General features: G+C 43.3%; 1 pseudogene; it reads right to left on the reverse strand.

The window, feature by feature from the left end:
* Nucleotides 1–304: 304 nt before the first annotated feature.
* On the reverse strand, nt 305–419 carry LOC116906497 (annotated as a pseudogene).
* Between the last annotated feature and the right edge of the window lie 14423 nt (nt 420–14842).

Consider the following 14842-nt stretch of genomic DNA (forward strand, 5'->3'; position numbering starts at 1 on the left):
AGGAGAGGGAGCTCAGGGCAGAGCTGCAGCCTCCTGGAGATTGTATCACAGGCGAAGCTGAGATTCGAACACAGAAGAAAAGAATTTTAGGAAGAGCCAGTGTGAAGCAAAGTTCTTTATTTATTTATTTTTTTTTTTTTTAGATTTATTTATTTATTATATGTGAGTACACTGTAGCTGTCTTCAGGCACACCCAAAGAGGGCATCAGATCCCATGACAGATGGTTGTGAGCCACCATGTGGTTGCTGGGATTTGAACTCCGGTCCTTTGGAATAGCAGTCAGTGCTCTTAACCGCTGAGCCATCTCTCCAGCCCCATTCCCAGGACGTCTCCCATCCAAGTACTAACCAGGCCCGACCCTGCTTAGCTTCCGTGATCAGATGAGATCGGGCGCGTTCAGGGTGGTATGGCCGTAGACAATTTTTTTTTTCTTTTTTTTGCTTCTTTTTTTTCGGAGCTGGGGACCGGACCCAGGGCCTTGAGCTTCCTGGGCAAGCGCTCTACCCCTTGGCTAAATCCCCCACCCCGACAATTTTTTTTTTTTAACTAAGAAAACAATTTTTTTTTTTTTTTTTTTTTTTTTTTTGAGAGGAGCTTCAGTAGCCTAGGGTCAGGGAAGATAACCTTGAGCTCCTGATCCTCCAGCCCTGCCTCCTAAAGTCTGGGATCAGGGGAAGCAGATCCACTTGCTTTCAAGCTCTGGCTGTGACCTAACACCCCCTCTGGAGAGTAGGCAAACAGCTCTTCTTGCCTTCTGATCAGGTCTGTGAATGATCTGAGATAAGAGCTGGCAGGTGGGGTAGAGCCCCTTGCTTTGCAGAGCTCTGCTGTCTAAGCTCCCAGGGAGATGTTTGTCAAGGGTTTCGGGTTAGGACTTTGTAGAACTTCTTTAACGGTGGGACATGCTATCCACAAAAACTTGAGTCTGTGTTTAAGGGCGGACATCACTCATTTAGCTCAGAATAAACTACTCTATTATTTCCCCTAAGGCATCATTTTATATTTGATCTTAGCCAAGAGGCAGAGAAGTGGCCAGCAACATTCTTAAGTTGAGGGTGTCTCTGTGCCTCGAGCAAGACTGTGAAAAACAACACATTAGTGATTATTGTAGAATTAAACCTCTTCGAAGTCTGTTTCTTCACACACATTTGTTACTTTTATGTATGGATAATTGTTAGACCTTCCAAATGAATCAGCCATTTTATCATTCTAAGATTCCCCCCCCATCCCCCCCCCCCCCCAACCCCCACCCCTCAGGGTCCTGCCTCATACCCTGTTGTGGAACTTTGAACAAGCCTCCTACTTCTGTCTCCTGAGAGCTGGAATTACAGGCTTATGGTGTAATGCCACTTGGCTACTAATAAGGAAGCTGTTAAAATTTTTTAAAATTATTTATTCATTTTATGTATATGGGTACACTGTAGCTGTCTTCAGACACACCAGAAGAGAGCATCAGATCCCATTACAGATGGTTGTGAACCACCATGTGGTTGCTGGGAATTGAACTCAGGACCTCTGGAAGAGCAGTCAGTGCTCTTAACCTCTGAGCCATCTCCCAGCCCCTGCTGTTAAATGTTTTAAGGTGTGGGACACGGCACCTGTCCTGATTTATTTTTAAATTATGACCATGTTTCTAAATGGGTATACACAAACACATGCAGGTACCCAAGGAGCTCAGAAGAGGACACGGAATCCATGGGAGCTGGCATTACAAGCAGCTGGGAGACACTAGATACAGGTGCTGGGCTCTGAGCTCTGGTCACCTTTAAGAACAGCAAGTAAGTTAGAGAGATGACTCAGTAGTTCCAAGTGCTTATTGCGCTTGCAGAGGTCTCATGTTCAAATCCCAGCACCTCACCACCACCACCACAAAGTGGCCTCTAACAAGCATCTATAACTCCAGTTCCAAGATATCTGGTGCCCTCTTCAGGACTCCATGGGTACTGCATGCCTTATTGCACAACTATATATGCAGGATAATAAAAATAAATAACATTTTTAAAATTGCTTTAAAAAAGAACAACAAAAACTCAGCAATATTCCAAGCTCCTATAAATATATTAAATTTTAATTAGTAATACACTTTTTAAAGATTTATTTTATTTATTATATATAAGTACACCGTAGCTGTCCTCAGACACACCAGAAGAGGGCATCAGATCTCTTTACAGATGGTTGTGAACCACCATGTGGTTGCTGAGAGTTGAACTCAGGACTTTCGGAGGTGTAGTCAGTGCTCTTAACCGCTGAGCCATCTCTCCAGCCCTAGTAATACACTTTTAACAAATACTTATTTACTTTATGTATATGAGTACATTTGTTGCTGTTTTTAGACACACCAGAAGAGGGCATCAGATCTCATTACAGATGGTTGTGAGCCACCATGTGGTTGCTGAGAGTTGAACTCAGGACTTTCGGAGGTGTAGTCAGTGCTCTTAACCGCTGAGCCATCTCTCCAGCCCTAATAATATACTTAAAAAAAAAAAGAAAGACATTTACTTTAAGTCTAAGTCCCTTAGAGCTGGAGCTGAGGGTGATCATGAGTCACGAGTGGGTGCTGGGAATCAAACCTGGGTCCTCTGCAAGAACCAAAAGAGCCTTAGTTATTAAGCCATCTCTACGGCCCCATGAAGGATAATTCTAAGTGAAATTCATGGAGGCAAAAATAGTGTATGGTAGAGAGGAAGATTATTCCAAATACCGACAGAACTGATGCATCTTGGAGGTAGGGAGACAAGATAGTCTCCCTTTGAATAAGTGATTCAGCCAGCTTGCTCAAAGACTTGAGGATCAAATTAATTTAATGAGATGAAATATTTACCAGGGCATGACGGCTCACTCTACTATAATCCCAAGAACCAGGGAGTCTGAAGCAGGAGAATTGCCCAGTGTTAGAAACAAGAGGTAATTGTATATAGAAAACAATCTAAGCATCCAAACAGATTAAGAAGGTAGTGAGGGAGCTGGAGAAGTGGCTCAATCAAGTGCTTGCTTTCCTGGGTTCTAGTACCAGAATCCACGCTAAAACAAACAAAAAAGTTGGGGTAGCCATCTGAACAGCCAAGACCACATGCCACCTTAAGAATTGCCACCTTTCTTTTGGATGCTGGTCAAAGCCTAAGAAAGTTTCCTCTGGCACTGTGGGCTTTGTCAGTTTTTCTCTGAAACCACTCCGGCACCCCACCCTCTTTTATCACATAGATGCTTGTTGACTCCCATTGTTGTGCATGCTGGGTATCTTAGGTCATGTTCTATTACTATGAAGAGACATTATGACCAAGGCACCTTGGATTAGTTAGATTTCTATTCATGGTAAAGCACCATGACCAAAAGCAAATTGGAGAGACATTGGAGGTCACCTTTTGCACACTGTGTGAAGGTTGTCTCTGTGTGCTCTTCAGACGCTGATTGCCAAACCCAATCAGAGGCAGAGAGCTGAGTGCTGACCGGATCTCGGCATTGTTATTCCTATGGACCATCACCAGCCTCGTATTTTGTAAACATTCATTCTTCCTTACTTGTGGGTCAGATTTAATAAAGATTTCCTGAGCAGGAAGTGGAAGGTGAAATTCCCTACAGAGAGAAAGTCTCAGGGAGAAGAAATCAGGAGCAGGAGATTCAGCTAGCAGACCCAGAGGTGGGTGGATGACCCAGAACAAGAACAGAGGCAGGCCGGGCCACCTGGCAGGACATAAGCCAGAATTAGTCCATTTCAGAGTAGCTGGGAGGGATTGCAAGCTAAAGGCCTCAGCTTTAAAATATATGAGTCTCTGCGTCTTTATTTAAACCTCTGGCTGGTCTGTGAAAATCACATCACAGGGGAGAAAGGGTTTATTTCACTTACAGTTCTGTATAGCAGTTCTGAAGGGACCCAAGTACTGCAGGGGACTCCCCTTTGCACCCTGGATTAGGCACAGACCGTACCCAAACACCAATTTTCAAGCACAAACCAAGTGCAAAGAGATTGCTTTATTAAGCAAGGCGAAGAGACATGGTGTCTGGAGCTGAATTGGACAGATTTGGTTTTTTTTCCAGATGTTTATTTTAAGAGGGGGGAAAAGGGGGAGGTCTGTGTTGGAATGAGCTAGGAAGTGTGGGATAGTTCTGATTGGGTATGTTAAGTAGGTAAGTCAAAACAACAAATTTTGAATGACGAACCTTGGTGTTTTGATAGTTGGACCTTGGTGATCAGTCTCTGGAATAAAGCAGTTTACAAATAAGAGAATAACAGACTTTGGTGGCTAAAGGGGGAAGGAAGATAAAAGCCAGAGCCTGTCGGCCCCTTGTTTGCCATGCTCAGGCCTGCTAGAACCCTTCAAGTTTATCATCAAAAGCAGCGAGGGCAGGAACACACACAGGGCAGGGACCTGGAGGCAAGAGAGATGCTGCTTACTGGCTTGCTCTGCCTCCTTTCTTATAGAACCCAGGACCACTAGCCCAGGGATGGCTCCACCAACAATGGGTTGGGGTTTCCCTCATCAATCACTAGTTAAGAAAATGCCTCACAGGCTTGCCTATAGCCTGATCCTATGGAAACGTCTTCTTAAATGAGGTTCCCTCCCCTCGAATGACTTTAGGCTAGTGTCCAGTTGATATAAAACTATCTGACATACTCTTACAAAAGAAAGCATTTAATTGTGGCTTGCTTACGGTCTCAGAGGGTTAGTCCATTGTTATGGTGGGGGCATGGTGGCACACAGGCAGACACGGTACTGGAGAAGTGGCTGAGAGCTCTTCATCCAGATACACAGGCAGCAGGAAAAGAGAGAGTCCTGGACCTGGCTTGGACTTCTGAAACCTCAAAGCCCACCCCCAATGACATACTTCCTTCAACAAGGCCACACCTACCTCGACAAGGCCACACCCACTCATCTTCCTAAGCAGACAAGTAGTGCCACTCCCTGATGACTATGCATTCAAACTTGGGGACCTAAGGGCGAGCCTCTGGAGGTCATTCTTATTCAAACCTTAACTCTGGCCTTACTCAAAGCCATTGTGTGATGGCTATTCTTGGTTGTCAATTTTATTACATTTGAAATTAAAATTAACTAAAACCCAAGCCACTAGGTTATATCTATGAGGGATTTTTTTCTTAAACCATGTGAAGTGGAAAGACCCACTTTTATCCTGGATCTTTTGAGGTGGGAAGATACACTTTTAATCCTTTTTTTTTTCTTTTTGTGACAGGGTTTCTCTGTGTGGTCTTAGCTGTTCTGTAGGCCAGGCTGGCCTTGAGTTTAGAGATCCGCCTGCCTCTGTCTGAGTGTTGGGATTAAAGGCATGCACAACCATGCCTGGCTTAATCCAGATCTTTTGACCACACTTTCTGTTGGTAGCCTAGAAAGGACATGGAAGAAAGAGGCTTGCCTTTCCTTCACCAGCATTAAAGCCTAATTCTTCTGAATTCTGCTATACACCAAAGACAGGTGGAACATCCAGCCTTGTGGACTGAGCAACTACTAGATTCTTGGAACTTCTGTTGGTAGACAGCCAGCCATTGTTGAATAGCTGGACCACAGTCTGTAAACCACTCTAATACATGCCCTTTAGATAGATAGATAGATAGATAGATAGATAGATAGATAGATAGATAGATAGATAGATAGCCCTTTGGAGGAACCCATGTAGACCTCAGGAGGATTCCAGACACTGGAACAAGAAGCTGTAAAGTTGAAGTTGCCTTGGAGGCCACAAGATATTGGAGATGCCAGAGTCACAGGATACCTGATAGATAGATAGATAGATAGATAGATAGATAGATAGATAGATAGATGATAGATAGTCTGTAAGCCATTCTAACATATGCTCTTTAAATACATAGATAGATACATAGTCTATTAAGTTCTGTTTCTTTCTTTTTTTTTTTAAAGATTTATTTATTTATTATCTATAAGTACACTGTAGCTGTCCTCAGACACACCAGAAGAGGGCATCAGATCCCATTACAGATGGTTGTGAGCCACCATGTGATTGCTGGGATTTGAACTCAGGACCTCCGGAAGAGCAGTCAGTGCTCTTAACCACTGAGCCATCTCTCCAGCCCTTAAGTTCTGTTTCTTATCCATGACTAATATACATGACTTTTCTCTCTTCCTCTTCTCCATATTGATTCCTACCTGGCCCACAATTTCCAAGCGTTCAGAGATACAGCTTGTCTGCTCTGTTGTTTTCTAATAAAATTGTCCTTGAGCTTCCTATGTAACACAACAGTACATGCTTATAACCCCAATACTACAGAGGAGGAGACAGATTGGTACCTGAGGCTCTCTGGACAGCCAAAAAAAAAAAGGGGGGGGGAAGGAATATACCCAAAATATGCTCCAACATACAACAAAGACACATGTTCCACTATGTTCATAGCAGCCTTATTTATAATAGCCAGAAGCTGGAAAGAACCCAGATGCCCTTCAACAGAGGAATGGATCCAAAAAATGTGGTACATCTACACAATGGAGTACTACTCAGCTATCAAGAACAATGACTTCATGAAATTCATAGGCAAATGGAATGAACTAGAAAATATCATCCTGAGCAAGGTTACTCAATCACAGAAAAACACACTTGGTATGCACTCACTGGTAAGTGGATATTAGCCAAAAAGCTCAAATTACCCAAGATACAATCCACAGACCACAGGAAGCCCAAGAAGGATGACCAAAATGTGGATGTCCCCACTCCTTCTTAAAAGGGGAAAAATATTCATAGGAGGGGATATGGAAGCAAAGTTTAGAGCAGTGACTCAAGGAATGGCCATTCAGAGCCTGCCCCACAGGTGGCCCATATATATACAGCCACCAAAACTAGTAAGATTGATGAAGCTAAAAAATGCATGCTGAAAGGGACTGGATATAGATCTCTCCTGAGAGACACATCCAATACAGAGGTCAATACAGAGCATGTCCAATACAGAGGTCAATGCTAGCAGCAAACCACTGAACTGAGAACAGGACCCCCTTGGGGGGAATTAGAGGAAGGATTGAAAGAGTTGAAGTAGCTTGCAACCCCATTAGAACAACAACGCCAGCCAACCAGAGCTTCCAGGGACTAAACCACTACTGAAAAACTATACATGGACTGACCCAGGGCTCCAACTGCATATGTAGCAGAGAATAGCCTTGTTGGGGGCACCAGTGGAAGGGGAAGCCCTTGGTCCTGCCAAGGTTGGACCCCCCAGTGCAGGGGAATATGGGGAGCAGTAAAGGGGATGAATGGGGGGGAAATACCCATATGGGGAGGGGGAGGAGAGGGGATGGGAGCTTTTGGACAGGAAACCGGGAAGGGGAATAACATTTGAAATGTAAGTAAAGAAATATATCTAATAAAAACAAAAAAAGAAAAGTAACAAGTGACTTCGTACTAATAAATTTGTTTGAAATTAAAAAGAAAGGGAAAGGAAGATGTTCCATGCCTGAGGAATGATATACAAGGTCATCCTTTGTCCTTCACATCCGTGTGTATACATGTAAATCTGTGTATACATGTGCACCCACATGAACACAAAAAGAAAGGTGTGATGGCTCTTGAGAGATGCCTTTGTGATTAAGAGCACATGCTGGTCTTGCAGAGGATCCTGGTTAAGTTTCCACGTGTCTTAGTCAGTGTTCTGCTGCTGTGAGAGACACCAGGACAAGAAACCCTTATTAAAGAGAGCATTTAACTGGGGGCTTGCTCACAGTTTCAGTGAGTCAGTCCATTGTCATCATGGTGGGAAGCAGACAGGCATGGTGCTGGAGAGTAGCTGAGATCTTTGCATCCTAATATACAGGCAACAGGCAAAGAGAGAGACTGGGTCTGGCCTGGGCTTTTGAAACCACTCCCATTGACACATCTCTACTTTAACCCCTCCAATAAGACCACGCCCACTCTAACGAGGTCATACTTCCTGATCCTTGCCAAACAATTCCACTAACTGGAGCCAAACATTCAAGTGAATGAGCTTATAGGAGCCATTCTTATTCAAAACACCACATCACAACTGCCCAGAATACCAACTCCAGGGGATCTAACACCCTATTCTGGACAAGAGAAACAACAGCATTTGCACACACACACACACACACACACACACACACACACACACACACACACACACACAAATATGTACACACAATGGTTTTTTTTTTTTTAGAACTGACACTACTGTTTTACTACTTAATGGAACCTTTTTTAAAAGATTTATTTATTTTTATGTGCATCCGTGCTCTGCATGTCTGTGCAAAGGTGCTAGATCCTCTGGAAATGGAATTACGGACGGCTGTGAGCTGCCATGTGTTTGTTGGAAGTGAACTCAAGTTCTCTTGAAGAGCAGCAGTGCTCTTAACTGCTGAGCCAACTCTCCAGACCCACACACAATTTTTTAAAATAATAAAAATATGCCAGGCATGGGGGTACACACTTGTAAGCCCAGAACTAGGGAGGCAGAGGCAGGTAGATACTTGTGACTTTAAGGCCAGCTTTGTCTAGGTAGTGAGCTCCAGGACAGCCCAGACTATATATAGAGACCCTGTCTCAAAAAGGAAAAATGTGGAAAAGAATTTTTTTAAAGGAAGTAGAGTCAGGAGCTGGAGGAGATGGCTCAGGAGATGGCTCAGGGATAAGATCACTGACTGCTCTTCCAGAGGACCCTGGTTCAATTCCCACCATCCACATGGCAGTTCACAACTGTTGTAACTCCTATTTCAGGGGATCTGACACCCTCACATAGACATACATGCAGGTAAAAGCTAATGCACATACAAATAAAAATACATAAACCTTATTTTAAAAATTTTAAAAAGGAAGTGGAGTCATCTCTGTAATCCTGAGAAGCCTGGAATTCCAACACTCTTAATGTTGAGACAGGAGAATTAGGAGTTAAAGGCTAGCCTGGGCTACATAGAAAGCTCCAGGGCAGCCTGTGCTGCACTGAACATTGCCTCTCAAAACAACAGCAACAAAAAGGAATATGATGGTTTGAATATGCTTGGCCCAGAGAGTGGGCAGGAGATATGGCCTCCTTGGAATTGGTGTGGCCTTGTTGGAGGAAGTGTGTCACTGTGGGGTTGGGTTTTAAGATCCACCTCCTAGCTGCCTGGAAGATCTTCCTTGAGATCTTTCTCCAGGCTGCCTTCAGATTGAGATGTAGGACTCTCACTCCTTCTCCAGCACCCTGTCTGCCTGTACACTGCTATGCTTCCTGCCATGATGATAATGGATTGAACCTCTGAACCTATAAGCCAGCCTCAATTAAATGTTGTCCTTTATAAGAGTTGTCTTGGTTATGGTGTCTCTTCACAGCAATGGAAACCCTAAGACAGAAGTTGATACCAGAAGTGGGGTATTATTATGATAGGCCTGACCATAATTTTGTTTGGAAGAACGTGGATTTGGGGACTTTGGATTTGGAAAGCAGCAGAATGCTTTAAGTGTAGCTTAAGGAGCCCATTAAAAGTCCATTGGACTTTTAATTTGAAATGAACTATAATCTAGAAATGGAGGGCATACCTGTGACCCAGATCTTGATGTTGGAAAAAAGACATTGGCTTTTGATTAGGATCTTGATGTGGGATGACACACCCTTTTGATACGGATCTTGAGGAATAAGGCCATGAAAAGCTTAGGCCCAGTAATGGTGGTATATACCTTTAGTCCCAGGACACAGGCAAAAAGATCTATGAGTTCAAGGCCAGCCTGGTACAGAGAGAGTTCCAGGTAGAGAAAAGCTTATGTCCAGGAGTGGTGCTACATGCTTGTGATTCCTGAACTCAGGAGACAGAGGCATGGGGATATCTGAGGTTAAGGTCAATCTACAGAGAAAGTTCCAGGACAGCCAAGCTTAGGCAGTGAGGGTGTTAGAAAACAGAAAGCTGGTGATAATATAATAGAACAAGGGGCCATGTTCCAGCTCCTGCAAGCAGCAGAACTCAACAGCTTCAGCCATGTGATTTTGGCTTTAGGGTAAAGAATAGTAGGGACGACTGGGACAAATGGTGCTTGTTAGTTGGAGCTAATAAATTAGCGGTGATTAAGAAGAGACCAGCATCACTGAGGTGAAACCTTCTGGGAAGTGTTTTCTAAGAGCACATAGAAGCTGTGTTCCAGAGATAGCCAAGGTTGTACCTCATGCTGCAGCTGTATTAGGCAATGTGTAAGAGTCACCCAGGTGGTACTGGTCTTGAAGGCATGAAGGGGTCATGAAGAGCCGCTGAGGCTTGGCACTGTGAGAGGCCGTGGAAGGTCACTGGTGAAGGTGCAGCCTCAGTTGTAGTTGACAGCCCAGGACTGAAGGGATCATGCAAAGGATTTGAGTCTTGGCACCATGAAGAGAACCTATGAGAGGCTATTGGTAAAGCCTAGTTGCAGCAGAAGACCCCCAGCAGATTAGAGATACTGATACCACGGGATGACCACTAAGAACAGCAGCAGTTGAGTGGAATCAATCAGAGCCTAGAATGCTACAGAGAGCAGAGAGCAGAGCCGTAGCAATAACCCCAAGCCCTTTGGAGGAACCCAGAAGATCTCATGTAGATTCCAGACACTGGAACAAGAAGCTGTAAAGTTGAAGTTGCCTTGGAGGCCCCGAGATGTTTGAGATGCCAGAGCCACAGGATACCTGAGGAGAAAAGCTGCTAACAGAGAGTGGAACTAACCCAAGAGAGGGAGGTTTGTTGCCGTCAACAAAGATAAAGGGAGTTGTAGATCTGAAGAGTGTTTTGACATAAACATGGAGATGCTGAGTTTAAAATTAGACCAGCTGGCTTTTGGTCTTGCTTTGGCCCAGTATCTCCTCACTCTGATGTTTTAGAATATTAATGTACGTCCTGTGATGTTAGAGGTATGTGATCTGCTTTTTTGATTTTGACTTCAGAGGAGATTATAGTTAAGAGATTGCATGAATCTTGGAAGAGTCTTTGGACTTTAGACTTTTAACATTACTGAGACTGTTGTAGACTATGGGACTTTTGAAGTTGGACAAAATATATTTTGCATTGTGCTATGGCTAGGTATGGCCCCCATAGACTCATGTGTTTGATCAAGCCTAGCAGGGCCAGGGAGTGGAATGTGGTGGTTTGAATATGCTTGGTCCAGGCAGTGGCACAACAGTGGAAGCCCTAACTAAGACAACATCTCCATTCATCCATTTGTTTGTTTGTTTGTTTTTAAACCATTGAGTCCAGTTAGTGCTGCCCATATGGGAATGGGTGTGGAATCATTCCATGGGACAAGAAGAACCTATTAGTGCCAAAGTTCCTAAACAGAAATGAATCCTCTCACCTTCCCACCTCCCCAAGCAGCAATCAACTGTCTCAGCTATGAGTGGGGTTCCAGGATGCCTAGTGATATGACAAACTGTGACTTTCTGAGAAGCCAACATCTGACATCAGCTTGCCTAATGTTATGACAAAGTTTTGGTGATCAAGATGTCAGTCAGAATGACCAAGACAAAATAATAATAACAGTTCTCAGAAGGACCTCCTACCCCTCCCTGTGGTAAATCCCGAGACCAACCACAAGATGTCATCCTGACCCCGCCCAACCACCCAGTTCTTCCTTTCCCCCATCCCCTGCCCACCCCTTTCTAAGGAACTTTCCAACTTAGCCCTTTCCCAGTGATTTCCCAAGGCCAGGTGCAGGGCTGGATGAGGAAGTGACTAACTAAGCCAAGAACAGCCCCTTGAGCAGGCCAGCCAATAACTGACAAGATCCTTTGTCCTGTGTTCCATCAATGAGAATAGGCCAGCTAACCCTGTTGCTGAAGTCTGCCCTCTGTAAAGAATAAAAGATGTGTGCTTTTTGAGTTCCCTGTGTGGATGAGGCAACCCCATGAACATGGATCATTAAACGTCTTGCCATTGCATCGGTCCTTGGTCAAACTGTGTTCTGTGGGTTGCACACCTGAGCTAAGACCTTGGGGGTCTTACAACAGTGTATATGATATATATGATGTATATGACATATATAATGATGTATATGATGTATATAATGTATGTGTATATGTTGTATATGTATGTGTATGTGTATATGTATTATATATATAAAATCATTATTGTTCTACTTACTCTATATATCTAGTTTGTTCAGATTTTCTTCATAAAGGGATGTTATATGGCTAAAGATACAGGCTGGTGATGGGAGTCTTTGCCTGATGCCCGAGTTATAGCCCTCCCAATCACTCACGAATACACAGTGGTTTGCAGTGATACTTCTTATGAGACAGGTTCTATGTATCCCCTGGTGGCCCGCAGCTCACTATGGAAACCAGACTGCATGTAAACTTGTATCAATCCTTCTGACTTTGCTTCCCAAATGCTGGGGTTATAGGTGTGACTATGCTTGGCAAAAGTATTGATTTTTATTAAGTATCTTCTTTTGTATCCAGTGAGGTGATTGTGTAGTTTTTGTGCATGTATATATCTGTTATGTGATGTATATACATGTGCTTGCATGTGCCTATAGGGGACAGTTCATCTGCAAACCACAATACTGTGCTTCAGTGAGAGACTTTATCTCAAAAAAGGAAGTAAATAAGAAAATGTGCACTGAGCTGGGTGGTGGTGGCACATACCTTTAATTTCATATTTGGGAGGCAGAGGCAAGAGAATCTCTGAGTTCAAGGCCAGCATGGTGTATAGAGTGAGTTCCAGGACAGACAGAGCTACTTAGAGGAATCATGTCTCAAACAAGAAAGAAAGGAAGAAAGAAAGAAAGAGGAAGGAAGAGAGAAAGAAAGAAAGAAAGAAAGAAAGAAAGAAAGAAAGAAAGAAAGAAAGAAAGAAAGAAGGAAAGGGAGAGGGGCTGGAGAGATGGCTCAGAGGTTAAGAGCACTGGCTGCTCTTCCAGAGGTCCTGAGTTCAAATCCCTACAACCACATGGTGGCTCACAACCATCTGTAATGAGATCTGATGCCCTCTTCTGGTGTGTCTGAAGACAGCCACAGTGTACTCACATACATAAAAATTAATTTAAAAAAGGGAGGAAGAAAGGAAGAAAGAAAGAAAGAAAGAAAGAAAGAAAGAAAGAAAGAAAGAAAGAAAGAGGAAGGAAAGAAGGAAGAAAAATGGACAGTCTACACAGAAATTGCATCTAGTTCAACATGGTGACATAAACCTGCAATCTTATCACATACGTCATACAGCCCAGAGAATTGCCAAGTTTGAGATAAGCATAGATAGTGAGACTTTATACAAAATGACAAGAAATAAGAAACCCAAACAAACAAATACAAAGAACTTCTATAGAAAATACGGTGTGAATTAGTGTGTATAAACTCTTAATAACCTTGCTTACGGAAGACACTGAGCAAATAGGAGCCTCTTTCAGGCACCAGATTTCTTCCAAATATTAGAATCAGCCCTTCCACAGAAGGGTAGTGCAATTTCCTAGAACTTCTCCCAAGGCTAACAACAATCTAGAAGTTACTCAACGGTGTCTGTGTTTCTAAATCTGTTTTCTTTTCTATGGACGAGTGTGTGGAGATCTTCATCATTCATCAGCTTTATCTAGGAATCTTACTTTAATCCTCCTCTTTAATTCTAGACTCAGTCCTGCTAAATATCATTTCACTATTATCTCATTTAAGAGTTTGATTAGCCCCATACACTGCCTGTATCATTCCTGTCAAAACACTTTATGAAGCTGGAAGGCTGAGGCAGAAGGATCATTAGGATTGGTCTGCATAGTGAGTTGCCACCTAGGCTGAGTTACAGTGTAACTACATAATGTAACCAAAACGAACAAAAGAATCCCTTAGACAAACAACAGCAACAGCAACAACAACAACAACAACAACAAAACCCACTCACATTTTAACCAGAAATATAGCAGGGAAAGAAAGGCATCTGGGAGCAAGACATTGCCCCTTGCCCAGTTGAGTTCAGTGGATGCCAGCATAACCCAGAAGCTGGTGGACAGACCCTGGAACCCAAAGTCTGCAGCATATGGAGTTGCCAGTGTTGTGGGGTATTCACCAGAGACAACTGCTCAGACATGGGCTTAAGACAACAGAAAGTCAATTTCTTGGCCAACAACTACACTGTACGTTCACGGGATCAGCTTTTAAGCAAAAAACAAAAAACGAAAAACAACCCAAAATCCCAAAAAAACAAATAATTAAACACAACAAAGAGACAAACAAGCAAAACCCATGCCCTGGGTTGACGTGCTTCAGTCGACAAGAACAGTTGGCCTGAAGCAGTCAAAAAGCAAGGTTAGTCCACTTAGAGTCTTTTCATTTTTGGCAGGTGATGCTGTCTACATGATGAGCTCCACAGCCTGAATGGCTCTTCCATCATGGAGTCTGTTGTGCTAGCCGGGGGCCTACTAAGGTCTGGGGCCCTGTTACCGTATGTAGGAAAAATATTTATTAAGGGATGTTTAAATTGGTTTTTTTGAATAATTTATTTGTATTTATGTTTTTATGGGTACAAGTATTTTGCCTACTCGTATGTATGTGTGCATGGTACATGTGTGCCTGGGGCCCACAAAAGTCAGAAGAAGAATGTCTCTGATTCGCTGGAACTGGAGTTATGGATGGCTGAGAGCTGCTGCACGGATGCTTGGAATCAAACCTGGGTCTTTACAAGAGCAACAGTGCTCTTATCTGCTGAGCTATCTCTAACCTCAAGGGACAATTTCTAAAATATATTTTAGTGAAGCATCCTCTGTTCAGTCTGGGATGACCGATGTTTTACAGTTGGGACGCTCAACCTTCTACATAGCAATATGGTGCTGTCATTGACAAATGTGTTGGGCCAAATTCACAGGTATTCTGGGATGTATACGGCTAATGGGCTGTAGACTGGACACCTATGCTAGGTGGTAGTCAGTGTTGCACTTGAAAAATAATCGTGGCTTTGTCCTATA

This window comes from Rattus rattus, chromosome 7 (genome assembly GCF_011064425.1).
Source record: "Rattus rattus isolate New Zealand chromosome 7, Rrattus_CSIRO_v1, whole genome shotgun sequence".
NCBI classification, from domain to species: Eukaryota; Metazoa; Chordata; class Mammalia; order Rodentia; family Muridae; genus Rattus; species Rattus rattus.